This window comes from Leptonychotes weddellii, chromosome 9 (assembly GCF_054177405.1).
Source record: "Leptonychotes weddellii isolate Sample4059 chromosome 9, ASM5417740v2, whole genome shotgun sequence".
In the NCBI taxonomy this organism is placed as follows: Eukaryota; Metazoa; Chordata; class Mammalia; order Carnivora; family Phocidae; genus Leptonychotes; species Leptonychotes weddellii.
This window is the reverse complement of record NC_138377.1, coordinates 71,878,925-71,888,292: the sequence shown is the minus strand read 5'-3', so window position 1 is coordinate 71,888,292 and position 9,368 is coordinate 71,878,925.

The following is a 9,368-nucleotide window of genomic DNA, read 5'->3' as shown; positions in this document are numbered from 1 at the left end:
GAAAAACATACATGACCTAATACACCATGCCAGATCTGACACTTGCCTCTCCAAACTCATCTCCACATCATTCACTACACCAGTCTCTGATCGCTTTCTCTGTTGAACCATGTCCTCATTCCTAGAGAGTGTTCAGTAACAATTTGTGGAACGAATGGAATGGAATACAATAGAACCATAGTATCCAGAGATACACTGTTTTGGATTCTGTGAATATTCTAAAATTTCTGGCCTTAAGATTACCTATTATCAGAAGGTATTAACTTCTGTGGCAATTTCTAGATTTCATTCGGATGAATTTTACCGCAAAGACATCAGCAGTACCCTAGGACATGATTAGGCAGCTGCTGATGGGTTTGATTAGAGAGAAGAAAGGATAGTCCCTGCACTCAGGACAGATTATATAATGTTCCAGTCCTGGTGCAAAATGAAAAAGCTAAAAAACTATTAAGAATTTCAAGACAGCAGCAGCAGAGCATTAAACCAAGCATGGAGCTCTGCTAAGAGCAGATTCAGTGCAACTGCACAGGTCACATGCCCATTAAACTGGCCCTCCTTGTAGCCATCAAAAGGCCAAGAGGCGTGTATGAATTCCAACACTGAACCACTGAAGGCTCTACAGAAAGAACTGGCCTTTTTTGCACCAACCAGGGAACCTCTTTGACTGATCTTAATACAGACTGATATATTCAGAAAAATGGTCTGTGTTCAAACTTATCTTCTGGACTAAGGAAACTACCTCTACCTTACTAGTTGCCAAGAATGGGTGGGCTCTTCTCTACTGTATGTATAGAGAATCCAAAGAGAGTTTCTACTGAGCATCATACAAACTAGAGAAAACAACAGTAGCCATAAACTTCTCTTGATGCCAGCTCTGTGGGCTCCTCAACAACAGAAACAAGACTCCAAGAAGGTAGAAATAGGAGACTGTACCCTTGACCAATATCTAGTTACCATGCAAAGGATTTGGAGTGGATTTGAAGTATACCCACACAAAGAGGTCTACACAAGGGCTCTAGGAATCTCTTGAGGGATATTTACAAGTAATGTAATATATAAAATTTATTTGGACACTTGCTATCTTTGAAATTAGGTAAGGGGGGAACACATTTGGAGAACACATTGGCATTTGAAATAAGATCTTGAATTTGCATAATAGAACCTAGGATTTGAGATGGATGCCTGACTTGAACTAACCAGATGTCTGGAGGTGGGAAGTTCTGTTTGTTCCATGACATCACCTGTGATTATTCTTTAGTGTAACTCAAACCAGATCTTCAACGTGGCACCTGGAACTTGGTACAACCAATGGCTTTGCAAGTGGATGGAGCAGGTACCTCCTTGCACCTAGGACTAAATATTCTATTTGAAATGATAATATCTTCATTTGTAGTAGGAGGTTCTTTACCCAAGTTGGGAAGAGGTATTATTGTGAACCCCAGAGAAAAAAAAGGATGGTTCTCAGTTAATGCAATATTATGTATGGTACAGGTTTCCAGTTATGGAATGAATAAGTTATGGCAATAAAAGTTACAGCATAGGGAATATAGTCAATGATTCACTAGTAGTGTTGTATGGTGAGAAATGGTAGCTACACTTGTGGTAGTCACAGCATAACATACAGAGATGATGAATCACTATGTTGTACACTTGAAACTAACGTAACATTGTGTGTCAACTATACTCAAAAACATTTTTTAATATGATGTGTGATAGTCAGGATAAACCAGTTGCTGTAATAACCTCAAAATCTCAGTGAATTAAGATAAGTTTATGTTTACTTCATGTCATAGTCCAGTGAAGTGTTTGGTGGGAGGGTATGGCATATTACATTTCCAAGGACGGTCATGACAATGTCACCAATAAATACCATACTCTCTTTGGCAAAGAAACTTTGCCACTCCCCCATCTTGGTAGAGTTTACTTCTCCACTGAATCAAGCCAGGCCTGGTGGCATCTTTAATCAATAAAATATGGTGGAGGGGTGTGTGGGTGGCTCAGTCAGTTAAGCGTCTGCCTTCCGTTCAGGTCATGATCCTGGGGTCCCGGAATTGAGCCCGGCAAGTTCAGCAAGGAGTCTGCTTCTCCCTCTTCCCTTCACCCTGCTCATGCTCTCTCTCTCTCAAATAATAAAATCTTAAAAAATATATATGGTGGAAATGATGCTGTGCCACTCCAGTTAAAGTCCTCAACTTGTCAGCTACTTAGAACGTATACTTCCAAGATGCTTCCTCTTGGAACCCAGGCATGAAACTGAGAGAATCTTGAACCACATAAAGAGCCACATGTAGGCACTCCAGTCGATAGCTCCAGCTGCGTACCAAGCAGATAGCCGGCATCCATGTGAGTGGACCTTCTTGGTCACCCATCTCAGTTGATCCATTGGATGACTGCAATCTCAGCCAAGAATTGCCTGCAATTCAATGAAAGATCTCAAGTGGAAACCACCAGGTGAGCCCAGCCAACTGACAGAATCATAACAAATAATAATACACTCTTGTTAAAGCCAGTATGTTTTGAGGTGGTTTACTACACAGTAATAGACAACCAAAACAATGATTTTCTATATAGTAATTCAGGGACCTAGGATCCTTCTTGCTACTCTTCTATTTTGACACATAGCAACCAAAGTCAGCATAGAAAGGAAAACGAGAGAACGGCAGATTATACAAAGAGTTTCATGGTAAAGCCTAGAAGAAAACACATCACTATCTGCTCACATTGTACAGATTAAAACTCAGTCACAGTCACATTACCCCAACCTCTCTGCAGGGAAGCTAGAAAATATAGTCTTCCTATGTGCCTAGAAGAAAAAAATAAATGGTTGGTAAAGCCACTGCATTTTTTCTACCACAATACTCTTTCAAAAGACTTATCTCCCCAGTTAGAAACAGCTAGCAGAAAGTATCTGACTGAATCCCTTTGATCCCACTTGCTGGTTAGACATAACTTTCTCATTACTGGCTCTTTCCTGCGAGTTTTATTTTTTTCTAGCACTGTGGACTGTAATATTGGCCTGTGCTATTGTATCAGCCTCCATATCTCAGAATTCTGTTGTTTAGAAACATTCTAAGTTACAACTAAATAAAAATAAAAACAAATCAGCCACAAAAACTCAACTCAGATTAGCTTAAGTAATAATGGTTTGGGTACCTGAAAAGTCTAAGTCTAGGCTGTACATGTAGATTAGTCAGGGCTCCAGCTCTAATTATCCATTTCTCTATGAATTCCTGTGCTTTGGCCCCATGGCTGGCTTCACTCTCGGGATGACTCCCTTTATGGTCAGTAGGAACCAAGGCCACATGCTTCTTCATTTATATTCAAAGGCAAAGAAAGAATTGCTTCCCACAACCATTGGGGGGAAAAAACTAGAACTTCATCTAATTGGGCTTCCTCCAATCATTCAAGTACATTGGAGATGGTTGGTTGCCTCCCTGACATCCATTCCCCATTTAGCTTTCCCAGTAGAACTTCAACTCAGACATGCACACCTTCTCCATGCAACCATATGCTTTAAAGTAAGCTGGTCTCACCCTCAGTGCAGAGGCAGGGTCACTTGGTTTAATATTATCCTATCTTCCTTGTGAGAATAACAGTGTGACATAATCTTCATCATATGACATAAGGGGCAGGAGGCCAATCCAATAAAAGGATATTATATTTGTAAATATTTATGAACCCATCATAGGATCACCTAAATATATAAACAAATATTAACAGACCTAAAGGGAGAAATAAGCAGCAATACAATAATAGTAGGGGACCTTAATGACCCATTTTTGTCAATGGATAGACCTTCCAAACAAAAAATTAATAAGGAAACATTGGCCTTAAGTGGCACATCGGACCAAATGGACTTAACAGACATATACAAAACATTTCATCCAAAAACAACAGAATACACATACTTTTCAAACACAACTGGAACATTCTCTAGGATAGATTGTATGTTAGACCATAAAGCAAGTCTTAATAAATTTAAGAAGACTGAAATCTTATCAAGCATCTTTTCCAACCACAATGGTATGAAACTAGAAACCAATTACATGAAGAAAACTGAAAACTCGCAAATATGTAGAGATTAAACAATATGCTAGTGAACAACCAATGGGTCAAAGAAGAAACCAAAAGAGAAATCAAAAATACCTTCAGACAAATAAAAATGAAAATGATACATGCCAAAACTTCTGGGATGCTACAAAAGCAGTTCAAAGAGGGAAGCAAAAGCAGTTCAAAGAAGGAAGTTCATTGCAATAAATGGAGGTGGGAAGTTCTGCTTGTTCCATGACACCACCTGTGATTATTTTCCAATGCAACTCAAGCCATTAAGAAACAAGAAAGTTCTCAAATAAAGGGCATCTATAGAAACAAAACAAAACAAAACAAAAAACAATAGCAGGCATTATATTTAATGGTGAAAACCTTAATTCTTCCTGATAATACCTAAGACTGGAAACAAAGCATGAATATCTACTTTGACCACTTTCATTCAACATTGTGCAGAAGGTTCTAGAAATGCAATAATGCAAGAAAAAGGAAATGGAAGTCTCGCATATTGGAAAAGAAGAAGTGTTCATCTATGGAGAAAATCTGATGGAATATACCAAAAAAAATCTATGAGAACTAATAAATGACTTTAGCCATATATAAAGTCAACACATAAAATTCAATTATTGCTTCTCAAACTCTTCCAAAGAAATAGAAGAAATACTTCCAAATTCATTTTATGAGGCCAGCATTGCTCTGATACCAAACCAGAAAAAGACACTATATAAAAAAAGAAAAAGGTCAATATCCTTGATGAATATAGATGCAAATATCCTCAAAAAAAATTGTTGGCAAACCCAATTCAACCATAAATAAAAGGATTATACACCATGATCATGTGGGATTTATTCCAGGGATGCAAGGATGGTTCAACATTCTCAAGTCAATCACTGTGATACATACACTATCAAAATGAAGAATAAAAATCATATGACAATCTCAATAGATGTAGGAAAAGCCTTTGACAAACTTCAACATTCATTTATGATACAAAAATCTTAACAAAGTGGGTATAGGGGCACCTGGGTGGCTCAGTCAGTGAAGCATACGACTCTTGATCTTGGGTTATAAGTTCAAGTCCTATGTTGGGTGTAGAGATTACTTTAAAAAAACAAAGAACAAAGTGGGTGTAGAGGGAATGTACCTAAACATAAGAAAAACCATATATGACAAGCCCACAGCTAACATAACTCTCAAGGGTAAAAAGCTAAAGCTATTGTTCTAACAGCAGAGAAAAGACAAGAAAGCCAGCTCTCTGGCTCCCACCCCATTACACCTGGTGGGCAACCTCAGATGGGATCAGTGCCTTCCCAAAGGGGGTCCTGCCCATGGAGGTGGGCTACCACCACCTACCAACACACGTACAAGAGTCTCAGCCAGACGTCTCAGCTGGCCACACTGGGGGCCAGCCCTGCACACCAGTGTGCCCAGGGCACTCATGGCCTGGCATTATGGTCAGCAGGGCCTGGGCCAGCCCCACCCACCAGAGCATCTGGAGCAGTCACAGCCCAGCCACAACAGGAGGACACATGCAGCCCACACAGAGAACACCACTGGAGTGCCTGATTCTGGTTCTGGTGACCAAGAGGGATTACACATCTGGGCTGCATAGTACATAAGACCATTCTTTCAAGACTGGGAGACATAGATTATCTACTTAATTATAGAAGAATCAGACCAAATGACAAGACTGAGGAATATGTTCCAAATGAAAGAATAAGATAAACCTCATAAAAAGACTGAAGAGAAATGGAGATAAACAATCTACCCGATAAAGATGCTTACCAAACTTGGGAGAATATATCAACACAGTGAGAACTTCAATAAAGAGATAGAAAATATAAAAAAGAACCAATCAGAGCTGAAGAATGCAGTAACTGAAGTGAAAAATACACTAGAAGGAATCAAAAGTAAAGTAGAGGATGCAGAAGAACAGATCAGTGACCCGTAAGACAGGATAGTGGACATCACCAAGCTGAACCAAAAGAAGAAAGAAAGAGGAAAAAATACCTAAAGACTTCCATAACCTGAGGAAAGAAATAGACTTCCAGGTCCAGGAAACACAACCCTAAGCAAGATGAACTCAAAGAGGTTCACACGAAAACACATTATAATTAACATGTCAAAAACTAGGGGTACCTGCATGGCTCAGTCGGTTAAGTCTGACTCTTGAATTCTGCTCAGGTCATGATCTCAGGGTCATGAGATCGAGCCCTGTGTTGGGCTTCATGCTGGGTGTGGAGCCTCCTTAAGATTTTCTCTCTCTCTCTGCCCCTCCTCCCTCTAAGAATTGTCAAAAATTAAACATAAAGAGAGAATACTAAAGGCAACAAGAGAAAAGTAACTAGTACCTACAAGGGAAAGAAACCCCATTAGATTATCAGCGGATGTTTCAGTAGAAACTTCACAGGCAGAACAAAGTGGCATGATAAATTCAAAGTGCTGAAAGGAAAAAACCTACAACCAAGACTATTTTACTTGGCAAGATTATCATTCAGAACTGAAGAAGAGATAAAGAGTTTCTCAGAAAAATTAAATTAAAGGAGTTAATCACAACCAAATATCAAACATATTTCTTTAGGTGGAAAAGAAAGGCCATAATTAGAAAGAAAAAAAAATCTCACTAGTAAAAGCAAACAGATAGTAAAGGCAGTGGCTCAAGCCCTTATAAAGCTAACATGAAAATTAAAGACAAAAGTAGTAAAGTCAAATATATTTATAATAATTACTTATGGGATCCCCGAAATAAAAAGATGTAAAATATGACATTGAAAACAAAATGGGAGAGGGGGCATAAAAATGTACTGCTTTTAGATTTCATTTGAACTTAAGCAACCATCAACTTAAAATAACCTGCTATATACATATAGTGTTATATATGAACCTCACGGTAGTCACAAACCAAAAACCAATAACAGACACACAAAAATAAAGAAAAATGAATCCAAACATAACACTAAAGACATCAAGTCACAAGGGAAGAGAGCAAAAGAAGAACGAAATAGAGAAAAAAATATAAAAACAACCAGGAAACAACAAATGGCAATAAGTACATACCTATCAATAATTACTTTAAATGTAAATGGACCAAATGCTCCTATCAAAAAACACAGGGTGGCCAGGTGGAGTTAAGATGGTAGAGGAGTCAGGGACCCTAAGTTTGGTCCTTCCGATATAGCTAGATAGTTATCAAATCATTCTGAACACCTGCAAAATCAATTGGAGATCTTAGAAAAGAAATGCTGCAATTCTACAAGTACAAAAGTGACCACTTTTTGGAAGGTAGGAGGTGTGGAGACTTGAATCTAGGGTGATATATCTGGGGATACGGTGGTGGGGAGGGAGCCTGCTTAAGGAGGCTACCCCTAAGTATTGTAAGCAGCAGAGTGTAAAATTCGGACTTTTAGAAGTCTGCTACAGTGGGGTACGTCCCTGGCTTAAAGGTGCTTATGTGGCAAAGCCAGGCAGAATCCCAGGTGGAACAGTGTTGTCTCAGGATCGCTGAGGTCACAAGAAGAATGAGGGTGCCTGAGTAGGGCAGTTTCCAGGCATAAGAGTGGGGAAGCTGGCTGAAAACAGTGAGTCTGGGTGCTGGCTTTCTGCTCGGTGTTGCCATAAACTGTGAATTGCTACACAGTTGTGTGACCACTTTCTTGGCAGGAGTCCAGCAAAAGGCAGAAATGTGGGGAGAGTCCCCCTCTCCCCCCTGGGAGGAAGAGCATGGGTCCACACCACAGGAGTGGGTAAAATTTGGAGGTTTGAAACTCAGTCATGTGCCCGAGATAAAAACGCTTGGTCAAAAGCCAGGTGAACAGAGTTGTGATGGAAACCAGGGAGACAAGAGTGATTGACAGCTTTTCTGTGAGGGCTCACTGAAGAGTGGGGGGCATGAACTTTCAGCTCCCAGGCTAGAGATCAGGGTACCACCATATTCATCCTGCCCATTGGTGTTGAAAACCTTCAGGGAGCAAAACAGTGCCACATAGTGGAATCCAGAGCCACTTACACTGAGCCCAGCCCCCTGACAAGGGAGGTGCATTTCCACAACTCAAAGGCACCTGAGAATCAGCACAAGAGCCCCTCCCACAGAAGACCAGCAGGAACAAGTGGCTAGCACCAAGTTTACTGATCATAGAGGGCTACAAAGCTTCAGCTCTTGGAGAAAACATATATAGCATTCTTTTTTTTTTTTAATTCTTTAGTCTTTTAGTATTATTTTTTTCAGTTATTTTCTTATTTTTTCAACTCTTTTTATTCTTTAATTTTTATTTTTATATGTACGTTATATATATTTTACATGTATGTTGTTTCCTTTCATTGTACTTTATTTTATTTCATTTTATTTTTGTATATAAGTTTTTCTTTCTTTCTTATTTTGGAAACACACCCAGGATCTAGATTTTTTTTGGTCTTGTTTTATTTCTTGTTTTGTTTTTGTTTTTGTGTTTGTTTTGTTTTGTTTTTCTGTTGTCGTTGTCATTATTGTTTTCTTTGTCTTTCTTTCTTCTCTCCTATTCTGAACAAAATGATGAGATGGAGAAATTCACCCCAAAAGAGAGAACAGGAGGTAGTACTCACTGCCAGGGATTTAATCAATATGGATATAAGATGTCTGAACTAGAATTTAAAACAACAATTATAAAGATATTAGCTGGGCTTGAAAAAAGCGTAGAAGACACTAGAGAATCCCTTACTATAGAAATAAAAGATTAAAATCTAATTGGGTCAAAATTAAAAACACTGTTACCAAGATGCAGTCCCAAATTGAGGCTATAAAAACAAGGATGAATGAGGCAGAAGAGTGAGTCAGTGATATAGAAGATAAAATGATGGAAAATAAGGAAGCTGAAAAGAAGAGAGAAAGAAAACTACCGGATCATGAAGGGAAACTTAGAGAACTCACCGATTCCATGAAGTGAAATAATATCCAGATAATAGGGGTCCCAGAAGAGGAGGAGTGGGAGAGAGGAGCAGGTGGTTTATTTGAACAAATTATAGCTGAGAACTTCCCTAATCTGGGGAAGGAAACAGGTATTCAAGTCCAGGAGAGAGAAAACCCCCCTCAAAATCAGTAAAAATAGGTCAGCACCTCAACATACAATAGTGAAGCTTGCAAATTTCAAAGATAAAGAGAAAATCCTAAAAGCAGCTTGGGACAAGAGGTCCTTAACCTACAAGGGTTGAAACATAAGGCTGGCAACATACCTGTCCACAGAGACCTGACAGGCCAGAACTGGCATGATATTTTCAATGTGCTAAATGGGAAAAATATGCAGCCAAGAATATTTTATCCAGCAAGGCTGTCATTCAAAATAGGAAAG